Below are 14,385 nucleotides of genomic sequence, written 5' to 3'. Positions count from 1 at the left end.
GCCCTGACTATTTTGATCCTGAGGAGATCAAGAGAGAGGCCAGTGGGGCGACTCCTGATCAAAACATTCTTATCTTTTATCCCGGGGTGGAACTCCCCTTTCTTGCCCCGATCAGGCTCATCGACCGGGTGTTCCCGAGATCGACAGCCCGGATCTCCGAAATCATTGAAATAGATCTTGAATAAACGTATATTTATATAACCTCGCACCCTCTTCTATACACACTTCACAATTATATATATAGATATATATATATATATATATATATATATATATATATATATATATATATATATATATATATATACATACACACTCATTAACAATTGTCTTATTTATTTTCATAATTACGTTTTTTTTATATTGTACTCATTAGTTAATAAATTTATCTTTTTCAAAAATTAAAATGTTTAATTTTTTTTTTTTTTTTATTTTTGTTTTTATTCCTTTTGTATGAATTAGTTGATAATAAATGTTTTGTATTAAAGGCGAAAACCTAATCTTTGCATTTCTAAAATAAACCCTGGAACCCATTTGTTGCGAAACCACCTCCGGTTTTTTCTTTGGAATAAGAATTAAAATTTTTTCCCTAAAAAGAACTAAAATCGCGCTAACTCAAATCTTTTGTTGTTTAAACCTATTCCTAGCACTATATACGCGTGGCGCTGTATCGCACGCGTCACGCAAGGATCGGTATTTGCGTTTTTTTTCAAAATCTTTTCCTCCTCCTTACCTGCTCTCGACCAATTTCCTTAGCTACCGAGAAGCGGTAATCTTCTTTTTAAAAATATTTCCATTTCTGACGTAACAATTCTGAACTCCAACGTTTCCAAAAATGTTGTACTACCCGTTGTACTGCTTACCACCGATTCAATCGGTTTAGAGGAATGTCTGTTAAATTGACGTCCGGAAGGGTCGTCAAAGCGCCGCCGATTAGAAAATGTCTTGGAGTTAAGGGCTGTAAATCTGTACTTTCTGACGACATTTGGCATATCGAGCGAGAATTCAAACAGGCCTCGATTTGTACTAACACCGTATTTAATTCCTCGAATGTTATGAGATTTTCTCCCATCACGCGTTTAAGATAGTATTTACATGATTTTATCCCTGCTTCCCATAAACCGCCCATATGAGGTGCCGATGGCGGGATAAATGCCCATTCAATTTTATTTGGAATAAAAAATTCATCCGATAATTTCTTTTCTTCCCCTTTAAGTAAACGAACCAATTCATGTAACTCGTTTTTTGCTCCAACGAAATTGGTGGCGTTGTCACAATGTATGCGCCGCGGATATCCTCAGCGTTCCACGAAACGCCGAAGGGTCGCAATGAACGCCGCTGCGCTCAGATCGCCGACCGCCTCGAGGTGGATGGTCTTTGTCGCAAAACATATGAACAACGCAATATACGGTTTTGTGGTTTTTCTACCGCGACCTCGGTTTACAAGCGTTGTAATCGGTCTGGCGAAATCCACGCCGGACACCGAAAACGGACGTGTTGGAGTTACCCGATCGGCGGATAACTGACCCATGATTTACGATGTTGTTCTCGGTGCATTTCTAAAGCACGTTACGCAATCGTGCACGGTTTTTCTCGCTGTAGCCCTTCCGCTGAGTGGCCAATATCGCTGTCGCACCGCGTATAGAAGACTCTGAGGACCCGCGTGCAGCAAACCGCTATGCATTCTTTCGAATACCATTCGCGTGAATCTGCTATTTGCCGGCAGAATAATTGGATGTTTTTGTTCGACCGTGAGTGGCGAATGTTCGATCCTTCCGCACACTCTGAGGATTCTATCTTTGTCTAAAACTGGATTAATCGACAGTAAGTTGCTGTTAGCAGGGATCCTTTTTCCCGATGATAATTTTAATTCTTTATTCGCGAAATCAATTTCCTGCACCGCCGTGATTAGTGACAGATGAGCGCGTCGCAATTCATCGATCGTTGAATTCCGAAAACGCGATCCCCCAAATCAGCTCGGCTATTTTTCACGAATCTATACATCCATGCGAGGATGCGTTTAATTTGCAATAGTGACGAATGGTCTCTTAACAATATTATTCTGATGTCTCCAGAGTCAACAACACACAGGCGACGGCGCCATTTCTAGCCATTCGCCTGTCGCGCTCACTCACGCGCAGCATCCTTGTCGCTCTTACGCCTATACAATTTAAACATTTTAATTTTTTTCTCAATAACGGTTGAGAATTTTGCAAAATGGTACTTTTTTACAAAATGGGACTTTTCTACTTGTCTCAATCAATTCTATCTATTCTCCCAGTATTCTTCGTTATGTCTGGGACACCCTGTATAATACGTATAATCTATAAGTTTAAGTGGAAAATACTTCTACAAATACTTAAATAAACCAAACTTACGTTATTTTTTTGTTTGAAATAAACATTTCATACTTATTAATAAAATCTAATCTGTTACCAATATTAGGAATAAGCTCATTTAACATATCTTTGTTTGTAATTAATTTCGGAATATGATCAATTACAATTTTATGTTCTACAATAAAAAAATAAAAAATTTATACTTTGTTACGTATTAACTAAACTTGTATTTATACTATTTTTGTATTGCGCGCGAATATGCTCAGCGAATTAGAATACGAGCGGAACGAATCTACCCGCTCTTCAACTTTTATGTATATCAGCGTACAAGCCTTCACGAGTCGCTCTTCTCTTCTTCTTTCTGAGCTGTTGAGTACATACATGCCAAGAAATATATCAATTATCAGTTTTGCTATCTATAATAGTATTCCTATTATCTCTTTTCCTCCGACATACACAACATACTTAAATATATTTCTAAAGTGAGTACGTTTTAATTTTTATGTGCATCTCGTTATATTACGACAAAAATACTAACCCTCAAATCTCGGTAGCAACTTGCTACAGTCAATGACTTGTAATAATTCTGTAATACTGAGCAACTCATAATTCATGGATTTTCGATTCTGAAATGAAACAAAAGAGAACTTTTTTTTCTTAAAATCTGTATACGAAGGAGATAAAGTTTTGCGTGAACTTGGTATCAGCGACTAGCCTCGTGGTAACGGCACACACACATATACATATGCTACGGCGAGCAAAGCACATGGATAAAGGATGTATGCAGTTATCACGAGGCGAGTGGCTGCAACCAAATTATATCGTGCAAAACTCTGTTTTCTATGTATACACATCTCGAGAAAATAATAATAATAAATACGTTGCACTCACTTTCACTTTGTCACTTACCGAATATATAAATCGCTCGATTCGCACGTACTTGCCGTCTCGACCGTCTTACCACAGTATAAGAAAGAACAGTAGGTTCACTCTGTGTCGGCCTCTTTGATCTCTGTGACTAAAAAGTCGCTATGTTGCTGGTTGTGCGCGGGTTCGATTTAAATCGCATTATACTTCAGAAGTGTAATATTTTCCGTAATTATACATATACATAGTGTTAAAAAAAAACAACACATAATACACATATACATATAACAAGCAACAAAATTCAAAATTTTGAAGAACATTTTTATTAATTATATATGATTTAATATAACAATTTTTCTGGTTTTATCTTTTTTGATTTTCAAATTTCTGTTTGCAAATTTCAATACATAATATATTCTTACTCTTATAAACAATTTGATTAAATATGTTTTTGGAAAATCTAAACATGAATGATTAAAGTGAAATGATCAACGCTATTTAGAATTTCAAAATAATTTTTTATAACTGTTACGTCAGGTTTAGGAATAATTTTAATAGAAGGATTACCGGTTCTCAATGACTAGGAAATGGATCGAGAGCAGGTAAAGGGTAGAGAGAGAGAGAGAGACGCAACTACCAATTCTTGCGTGACGCGTGCGAGACAACGTCACGCGTATTAAGCGCTAGGAATGTATTAGAACGAGGAAAGATTTGAATTAGCGCGATTTTTGTTCTTTTGAGGGAAAGAATTTTACTTCTTGTTCCCAGGGAAAGAACCGGAGGTGTTTTTCGCAGTAAATGGAGCTAAAAAGGTTCATTAAAAGAAAATTTCAAAAATCTGTTTTAACGAGATTTAATTTAACATTCTTTATTATTATTATTATTATTATTTTTTTAAAATTGAAGTTAAATAGAGATGATACATTTAAAATTTATGATAATGATAAACCCAGAGACTTTAACTAAATTAAATAAACAACGCATTTTTTTATATTTTACAAAAGTGCGCGGGAAAAATAACATAAGAAAAGTTCAAAAGAAAATAGAAATATTTAATCGAGGTCGATCTCGATTATTTCCGAGATCCTGGCCGATGATCTCGGAAATACACGATCAATCAGCCTGATCGGAGCTAAAAAGGGGTGTTCCACCCCGGGATAAAATATGAGGACGTTCTGATCAGGAGATGCCCTGCTGGCCTCTCTCCTGATCTCCTCAGGATCAAAGGAATCAGGGCCTATCGTGAAGGCCCTTTCGGGGACGGGATCCGTCCACGGAGAGCAAGTCCTCCGGAGGAGCTCGAGGAGAGGATCTATGATCGCTCTGGGTTCCTCTTGCCCGCCGAGGAACTCCACGCTCGGGGCGGGGGAGGGGGAAGGCTCTGGGCCGTCAGACTCTTGCCAAAAGACGGTATCGTCATCAGCAATGGAGTCGACCTCCTCAGGCTCCCCAGGATGAGGTATCGGGGACGGAATTGGAGAGGAGCATGCTCTAGGTGCAGCTCCCGGAGAATGAATCGAGATGTCCGGAGAATAGGAAGGAGTCGTAGGGCGGAACTGCTCCAAATCAGGCTCTGACTCGGTCGCATTGACGCTATTTTTCGGCGTATCCGGAAAAGGGGGGAGTTCCCTAGGTTCTTCGTCGTTCAGAGGAACTTCTTCAGGAGCCGGCGAAGTCGGGGGAGCTGGGGGTTGAGGGGACCACGACCTTTCTCCTCTTCTTCGGGGAGGGTCGGTTCTTATCTCCCCTGGCGCCGCCGCGAATAAATATTGTATAAAGAAGGACCGGATAAGGCCCCTCAGATTCCGAATTTGCCGATTTCGGCGAGCCCGGCTTTTCTTTAAGGTTCTTAAGTTCGATGATTCCACTAAAAGGAGTTCATTTTAATGAATTAAATTAATAAATGAATCTTGGAGGAGAATATGGCTGGGCATCACGTCTCACAGCTCCTTTCGGATCTCTCCGCTGTCACTTCAAGTTTCTCTGGTTCCTCTAGCCGAATGGAGCCTTACTCAAGTCAAGGTTTTGATAGTCACCATTTACTGGCGGCATATCGCAACCCCCGACAAAAGGAAGCCCGCTAGATAGGTTGAGGCACCCGAAAAAACGAGAGGATTCGAGGGAGAGATAACGAAATAATTAAGCGTGAACGGCACCCTGACTATTCCCTCAATTTTCATTTTTTACATAAATAAATATATGAGTACAAATCAAATAGAACTATTTAGTGGAACCGTTTAAAGGAAAAAGGGGAATAAATAAATGATAGCACTTACTACTTGTTGTCTTCAAATTCACTCGGATGAGATCTCGAGATGTTTCCTTTATTTCGCCCACACAAGATGATCACAAACACTTAAAGATTTTTGAAACAACTGAGCAACTGAGCAATTTAAATTTTAAGAACAGAATGAATGAGAGCGAGCGTCGTCGGAGCGCTCGGTTTTATAAGCTCGGAAAAGGGGAGGACCAGCGCCAGATTCTAAGTCTTATCCAAATTTTGAATTCTATTCGTTAGGCTTATTCCTCCACTTTTCCGTCTTCACAATTATTGGTCGCCCTTCTTAATTTTCTAAGTTTTCGCCCTTAGTTTCTAATTTTTGGTGAGGAGTTCCCAATATCTATTGGTCCAGGAGAAAATGTTTATGAGCTCCCCTCTACATGGTTTTAGCCCTTCCAAGCTTCCAGATAACAGATTCGAAAAAGCTTAGGTAACTCTTTTTTTATCGGCAGCGTGCAATTGCTGCCTGAGTTTTACAGTTTCCAGCCGCGTATCCCAATTTTATTATTACAGGCTTTGTGTTTCCTTTTTTTCTAATCCCTAGGATCCGCGGCGAAATTTGATTTTACTGAATTGTTTTTCTTCCAGAATTTCCCTTGTGTTCCGCCAGACATTTATTGTTAGTTTAAGATATTCCAAGTCTTTCCGAGCTATTAATGTTTTATGAATATTTTGACAAATCCTTTCGTTTCGATTTTTTTATATTCCACATCTGTTGCACAATTGTTTTTGGTTCCTTCTTTTATTTTATACATCTGGCGATTCAGGATATTCCGTCAGTTAGAATTATTTTTTCTGGAAACTTAGAACCGTCTCCTTTGATCCCAATACATTCGGTATACTTTTTATTATCTACTTTATCTACCGTGTGTCGGAAAAAGGAGATGTGAAGTTACAGGACGTAACATAACATTTGTTTTACTTAAAATATTAACATTTTCAAAAAACTTAAAATGTAACTCTTTAACATAAGTAGAAAATATTGTACTTGGCACATATAAGCTACCATATATATTATTTTGGTTTTTATTATATGTTTTAAAATATGTATATGTACAATTTAAATTCTTGTCGTCTTGTGCTAGCTTTGCACAGGTATGACAAGTATGTTTTTTAAAAACACAACGTAACAAGTATCCACAAATATAAATAAACACATTTTCTTCTGTTACTGGCATATTGCGATAATCATAATTATCCATGTTAATATTTAGTTCATTTATTGTAGATTGCGTTTCTTGTATTTGAGATAATTCGTTTTCATTATTTGCATAATTTAAACAGTTTGTTAATATTGTTTCTTCACCAATTGCGCAATTGCCAGTATCGACCTTGAAATATTCAACATTAAAATTTTTCTTAAATAAATAATAAAATTGAATTGGTGTAGGGTTAAAAGCGTTTCCATTTTCAGAGCGAATAGTTCCAAAAAAATTTTCTAATGCTTCTTGATTTAATCTTCTAGTTAATAAATATTTAATAGGAATTAATGATTGTTTTAAATGATCAAATAATTGCATTATAGAATTAATAGTGATAATCCAACAATTGATAAATTTAACAGATTTGGTTACATCTTTTCCATCTTTTGTTATGACTTTTAAACGATTTAGAAAATTTTTCATTTCATTTAAAAACGAGATTTGTTCTTTCGTATTTGTGAATGTTTGTTCCATTTTATTGCTGCTGTAAAGTTTAGACGAATTTAAAATATCGAATAATTTATCAAATTTTTCAATGAAATCTATTGTAAATATAGAAGCCGCCGATAACGATCCTAAACTAAGAAATGTATTCATACCTGCTGAAACCGATTTACTTAAAATTTGAGCGGCATATTTAACTTTCATACGTTGAAAATTATTCGGATTTATATGAATATCAGTTTAGGAGCTGTTCTAAATTGTGCTTTTTTATCTATATTATAAAATTCATCAATATATTTCCATGATGCAGTTTTTTCACCATCTACTAAATTATGTCGCAATAAATTATTTCTAGTTGCTTTCAACAAGTGAGGAGTATCAAATAAATAAAATATTTTGTTATTTTCAATTTCAAAATATGGTTTTGTGGCACTTACATTTAATAACTCTGTTAATTTTTTGAAATTAGATCCTATATCGCTAATTAAACCAATGACTTTTAAACCAATGGTTTGTAATTTCAGTATAGCTTCTTTTATTATAGGTAATAAATCTGAGGGCTTTATTGTTAAATTTGAAAAAAAATAGCTAAACGGTTGTTTCCAGTTTTGATAAACTCCTTTTACCATAAAAACTGCAACACTTTGTGCAGGTAAAAAAGAATTATCTAATTGAGTGTCCTCAAAGCCAATAATTTTGTCTTTTGAAATATTATAAAATAAATGCTTTTTTAAAGACATTTCATCCATACAAATTACGCAATATTTATTAAATTCGTCTAATGCATTAACTTTTTGTTTTAATATATGGAACACGTTATCTTGTAAACCTGAATCTATGTAAAAGTTCTTTGTAAACTTTTTTAAAGTGCTACAACTGGGTAGAGCAAATATCTTTAATTTATTAACTAAATTTTTATATGCTAAAGGACTCGTGAAATATATCCCTAAACAATGTTGTTTAAATGATAAATTGTATCTTCTACCTTTTTCTTTTTTTTGAAAAAGGCTGACTTGCATTTTTATAAAATCAGCTGTTTGTTTAGGAAAATATTTATCTAATAATGTATGTAATGTATCAATCACTTCAGTTTTTGTGTTTTGTAGTTGATTTACTTTTAATTCTAAATTTATTATTCTTTTCTTATATGATCTTATTTTTTGATAAAGTTTTTTTTTACGTGATTCTGAAGAAATTGATTTGTTACTTTGTACTTCCAAATGCGGCACTGTTGTTACTTCTTTCTCAGCAAATTCTTCGTTTTCAAATTCATTTACTTATATCATTTGTAAGTTGTGGTCAATTGTTACATTTGTTTTGTTTAAATCTGTTTTCTCAACTGTAAAAATTTTAATTTTATTAAAATTTATGAATTTATTGTTATTATTAATTTATTATTTGTTATTATTATTCATTTTTATTTTCAATTTATTATTTATTAATTTATTGTTATTTATTGTTGTTATTTTTTGTTATTTGTTGTAATTTATTGTTGTTTCTAAAGAAAAAAATGTTGAAAATTGAAATTGTTGAAATTGATTTATTACTTTGTACTTCCACATGCGGCACTCTTGTTACTTCTTTAAACTTATCTACTTCTATTATTTGTAAATTGTGGTCACTTGATATATTTGTTTTGTTTAAATCTTTTTTCTCTACTGTAAATAAATATATATAAGTAAATAAAAGTACATGTATAAGTATATGTGTGTATTATAGTATTTAGTTACATACTTTTATTCCTTATTTGAAAATTAGGAACTGCATTTGGCTGCAATCTTGTTTTTTCAAAATTAAAAAACATTTTGTTTTCAAAATGTAATTTGCATACTCTATAATTATTATATAATTCCATAGCTGTTTTATTTAATAAATTATCTCGACCACACGCCAAAACCCACAGTCTAGATCTTCAATCAAAAGAAATATTTTTAGATAATATAAAATATATAAAAGTAATAAAGAAAAAAGAATATGTATTTTAAAAATATTGTATGATTATTATATGGTTAAGGAAAATAAAGAAATTGCAAATATATGACAAAATGGGTTATATTTTAATACCTTTTGGTATCTTTAGGAAATCGAAATAATGTTGTTTTAATTCCTCTTTTTGGGTTACTAGAACTATTACAATTATGGATACAGCAACAATAACCGCCTCTTTCACTCATTTTGTTATTTAAAAAAAATAGATTAGAAGAAATAACATTTGTATGTTTAAATTTGACAACTAAGCCGCTATGTTCTTGGTTGTGTAAATCATGCGCAGCAGTCATGCGCGAGGACAACCTTTAGCACGATATTTAGGGGAGTGAACCTACTGTTCTTTCTTATACTGTGGTCTTACTGAATAAACGATCCATAGCAACTGGGGACAGAGATAGCCCATTCCCTTCGTTCGCGTGACTAACGCGTCTCATTACGTTACGGATTATACTACACGATTAAGATATTGTAGTTTTAAGTATATCATATTCTTGACTAAAGAAATTATTAAATTGTAAAAAATTCAGATTAAATAAATTTTGTTTTCTTCCATAAAGTAATATAATATTTTTGAACAAAGAATATATTCTTGTATTTAGTATATCGTAATAAGAATATTAAATATTTATGATGAGTATATTTTAAAACTATTGTTAAGAATATATTCTTCGTTGAAGACAATAATTACTCGAACAAAGTAAAACAAGTTGAAGAATTGATTTATTTCCCACCAAAATCATATTTTTCTCTGTGCATACTTTAAATCGTGAAATAAGCATTTTGGGACAGCCACCGAAAAGTACGAAGCCTCGCCGCTAGGCGGCGTTGCTTTCTCGCATTTAAAATACATTTCAGCCAGAATATAATGGGCCCACTAAGGCGTCCATTTGTCGAGTTTTTAATTGTTATTTAATATTTACAAAAATTTTTGTTATGGATTTTAAAACGTGTTATGCTTTTTTTAGGTCAGGTTTCACCAGTTCAGTTAACAGTTTTAACCGTTGTTAAAGTACGGTTAATGCCAGTTAATATCTAACTGCTTTTCACCATTCATTTTCCGCAGTTAATTTACTGCTAACTGAAGTTAGTTTTAACTGACGGTCGGAGGGTCTCTTTAGGTAAAGGGCCATATTATGAAACACTTAATGTGTAGGGGTAATATATTTTCTATTATTGAAAGAAAATTTAAGCCTAGAAACAAATTTTTTTATGCTAATCATTTATCTGACATCCATAGAAGTGTTACGTCAGGAAGGTTAGTTTTGTTTAGTTAATTAATTGGGAGGAATTCTCTAGAATGGACTTTGACGGTAAGGTAGGAAAGTGACGTACCACCGAGTTTATGTGAGATTCGAGATTCGAATCTTCACAATTTTACGCGCAGATTATTTATTTCTATATCTCGGATTTGAATTGAGCGCGTAAGTGGTTCCTTTTAGAGAAAGGAAACAAATCCTTATTCTCTGGGATAGAACCAGGCGTGACTGTTCGCTTAAACAGGATAATTCAGGGTAATAATTAAATAATTAAGTCATGATTTAAGTAACGCAAAATTAACAATTTAATTCTAAATATAATTACTCTAATTACAAATAAAAGAAAATTGATCCATAAAATGACAGTAATACAATTTAGAAAATTTTAGTCAGCTCGTTTTAGATATAAAAATAATGTCAATGTTCTTACAGTAAAAATTAAGTAGTATGAAAAAGGTTGAAAGCGGATAAACAAATATAAATTTAACATAACGGAGGTAGAGTGAGACAGATAGATAGATAGACAATATAAAATTGTCTTTCTCAAGACAGAAAACGGCATTTAAAATTGTCTATCTCAAGACAGAAAACGAAAATTATCTCAAAATTAAATTATACGTAATGTAAAAATATATATTATAATATAAGTAACATGAGTATTTAATTTCGATTGTTAAAAGTTGCGAAATGTCTTAAAGTATACGCTAGAATTAATAGCGTACTCTTGCGATATATTTCTATCCTTGTCTACCCGTATAAACACGAACGCGTGCAAGCGAGAGAGCGAAGGTGCGCCTATAATAATTCCTTAGCGTTCACTCATGCTTTCTCTCTCACACTCACGAGTCGCGAGCGAGAGAGCATGAGAACGCCCCTCACCAAATTTTCCCCCGTCCTCTCGCTCCTTTCGGCGTTCCGCGCCTCACGTACGCGATCCGCGGTGAGGCCTCACGCACACTACCCCACCTCACGCACACTACCCCACCTCACGCACACTACCCCACCTCACGCACACTACCCCACCTCACGCACACTACCCCACCTCACGCACAATACCCCACCTCACGCACGGGAGCCGCCGTCGCCACAGTGCGACAGGCCATTATTGCCGGTCACTGTACATGAGTGTGTGTATGTGTGTCTGTTTTAATGATTAATCTAACGTAACTTCTTCAATCTCCACCACCCTCGCTGTGGATCTCGGAAAAACCAGATCTATAAGTCGCATCGGGGCCAGGAAAGGAAATTCCACCCCGGGATAATATATGAAGAAATGAGAATCAGGAGCAGACCGAGCTGCCTGACTCCTGATCTCTTCCGGCTCAAAGTGGTCAGGGCCGATGGAGAAGGCCCTTTCCGGGACAGGATCTGTCCACGGAGTACAGGCCCTGCGGAGGAGCTCCAGGAGAGGATCTATAACCTCTCTCGATTCTGGATGCTCCTCGAGGATCTCAATACTCGGGACGGGAGATGGAGGTTGATCGGGAAAGTCTACTCCTGGGAGAGAGATAGATTCATCTTCGCCCAGAGAGTCGGCTTCCTCAGGTTTGAATGGAAAAGGAGGTGGTGAGAGAGGAGAGGAGCAGGTTCTTGGCTCACCTCCGGGAAACCGTGGTTCGGAGATGAGGGAAGAATTCGGGGTATACGAAGGAGTCGTGGGGCGGAATTGTTCCGATCCCGGCTCCGTGGACTGATTTGAAAAATTGATCTCGGAGGTTGGATTTTCGGTCGGATCGTTTAGGCTCTCCTCTTCTTCCGGGACATATCCGTGTAACGGTTCCGGATCGCCGTGGATAGGTGACGGTGGCGGAGGGCCCGGACGAGGAGACCAAGGTCTCTCTTCGTGGCGCGCGGGAGAGACGAACACCTCTTTGCTTGGCGCTGCCGCGAGCAGGTATTGAATGAAGAAGCGGCGGACCAGCTCCCTCAGATTTTTAATCTGTTTATTCCGTCGCGCCCGACTTTTCTTCAGAGTTTTCTTATTTAGAGATTCCACTAAAATTATTAATTTATTTAATTTGATTGAACAGAATTTTGGAATGTTTAAGAAAGAATGGAGTGAAGGAGATTTGTCACCGACGATTTCCGAAAGCCTCGACCCGTCCATGAGTGAATCCACGTAATCTATCTTTGGCGAGAATCGCTTGCCGATTCTTTAGCCGTGGACAGTCGCCAAATTTCCAGCAGTATTTCGCGGCGTTAACCACAGAAAATCGCTAGTTATTCGACAGCGTATCCCGGCCGATGTTCGGAAGCAGGCATTCTCACACATTTAACAGATCACAGGAACAATCAGAACAGAATCAAAACCGCGGAATCTCGACTCGGACATTTCTTTCTCTTTTAGATAACACTTTGAAAACAATTAGTTTGGAAAATACATTTAGTGGAATCGTATTTCGCGGGGATACATATTGAAACGTAGGAACTTACTTTGTAGGAGATCTTCTAACGGCTTCCTCGATACCTGGTGGTTCGACTTGCACACTTTAACACTCACGTTAATTTCAAGTAAACTGAGTCGGTTGTAGCTGAGATGCAAGAGAGCGTGCTCAGCCAAAGCACAAGATTTTATAAGCTCGGAAAAGGGGAGGACTCTTCCCGAATTTTCACTTTTCCGAAATTCTAATCTCTCATTTGCAGAGCTTATTCCTCCACTTTTCCTATCTCAAAATTATTGGGCATTCGCACCTCATCCCTTCTCTATTTCTTAAACTTCTAAGTTTTCGCCCTTAGTTTCTAAATTTTGGTGAGGAGTTCCCGAAATCCATTGGTTTTAAGAAAATAATATGCCTACGAAGCACCCCCGCTTCAACGAGTTATCCCTTCCGAGCCTTCCAGAATTTTACTATCATTTCCATCGAGGGATGGTGGGGAAACTTTTACCTTCCATATGACATATGATTACCTGGCTTTATTGCCTTTGTCTGCGCCACATACTCCGGTAATTACGGGCCTCGCGCGCCCTTGGTTTTTTTAAAGCTCAGGATCTGTACGCAATTACAATTTTAAGAAAAAGTTATTTTTTTCTTTTCCTGTGACAGACAGGTTATCAAAGTTGAAATATTTATGAGCCCCTAAGGTTTTGATTTTTTGTATTATGTCTAGACAAATTTTTTGTCTGACTTTCGTTGGCGCCCGTTTACAATTTGTTGCATGTTTTTTATGCTTTCACGCAACAAATTGTCCCGGAATATGTTGACGTCTGATGAATTATCTTCTGAAAGGCTCTGAAGTTTCCTTTTTTTTTTATGTTACAATGGACTACGGTCTACCTTCCCCTTAACTAAAATTTTAATATACGTCGAAAAAAAGAGACGCGGAGTCGGAGACGTAACAGAAGTAAGGAAAATTTATATAAAATTTGTTTTAGTTAAAAATATAAATTAATTAAATAAATTAGAAATAGGTAATTATGACCGTATTTTTTTTATATATATAAGGTGTTTATTTCTCCTCAGAGGTACACCGGGACTTTCGCTTCCCCAATTTTCTGTTTACAATTTCATAAAATATATTTTCAAACTTCATTCTTATCTCTAAACTATTTCTACTTTTATAATCTTCTTTCTTCTTACAGCCGTTTCCTGAAAGTAAAAACTTATATCTACGCCTTTTTCCTATTCTATTGCCTACGCGTCGAGAGCGAGAGAGATCACACTTCCATTCATACTTTACATTGTTTTGCCTTAATTCTACCTTAAATTCTATCTTTGGACCCCCGCTTCCGACGCTTTTTCTTTCATACTTTCAATCACTCCTATTTTTCTCCCTTGTTCTTTCCAAATTTTCCAACCAATCTATCCCCCTTCCTTCCCCTCCCAGAATTTCCTCCATTATTTCCTCCCAACTAATCTCGTTTCCCCAATCTATACACTCCTCCCATATATGTTCCCACGTTTCTTCCTTCTCCAAACATATTCTACATTTTCTTTTCTCCTCTTCCTCCCAATATTTATTTCCTCTCATTTCCTCCCCTAATCTAAATTTTGCCATTCTTTGCCATT

Source organism: Cardiocondyla obscurior, linkage group LG09 (genome assembly GCF_019399895.1).
Source record: "Cardiocondyla obscurior isolate alpha-2009 linkage group LG09, Cobs3.1, whole genome shotgun sequence".
NCBI lineage: Eukaryota > Metazoa > Arthropoda > Insecta > Hymenoptera > Formicidae > Cardiocondyla > Cardiocondyla obscurior.
The sequence above is the reverse complement of the archived record's forward strand: the minus strand, read 5'-3'. Positions refer to the sequence as shown.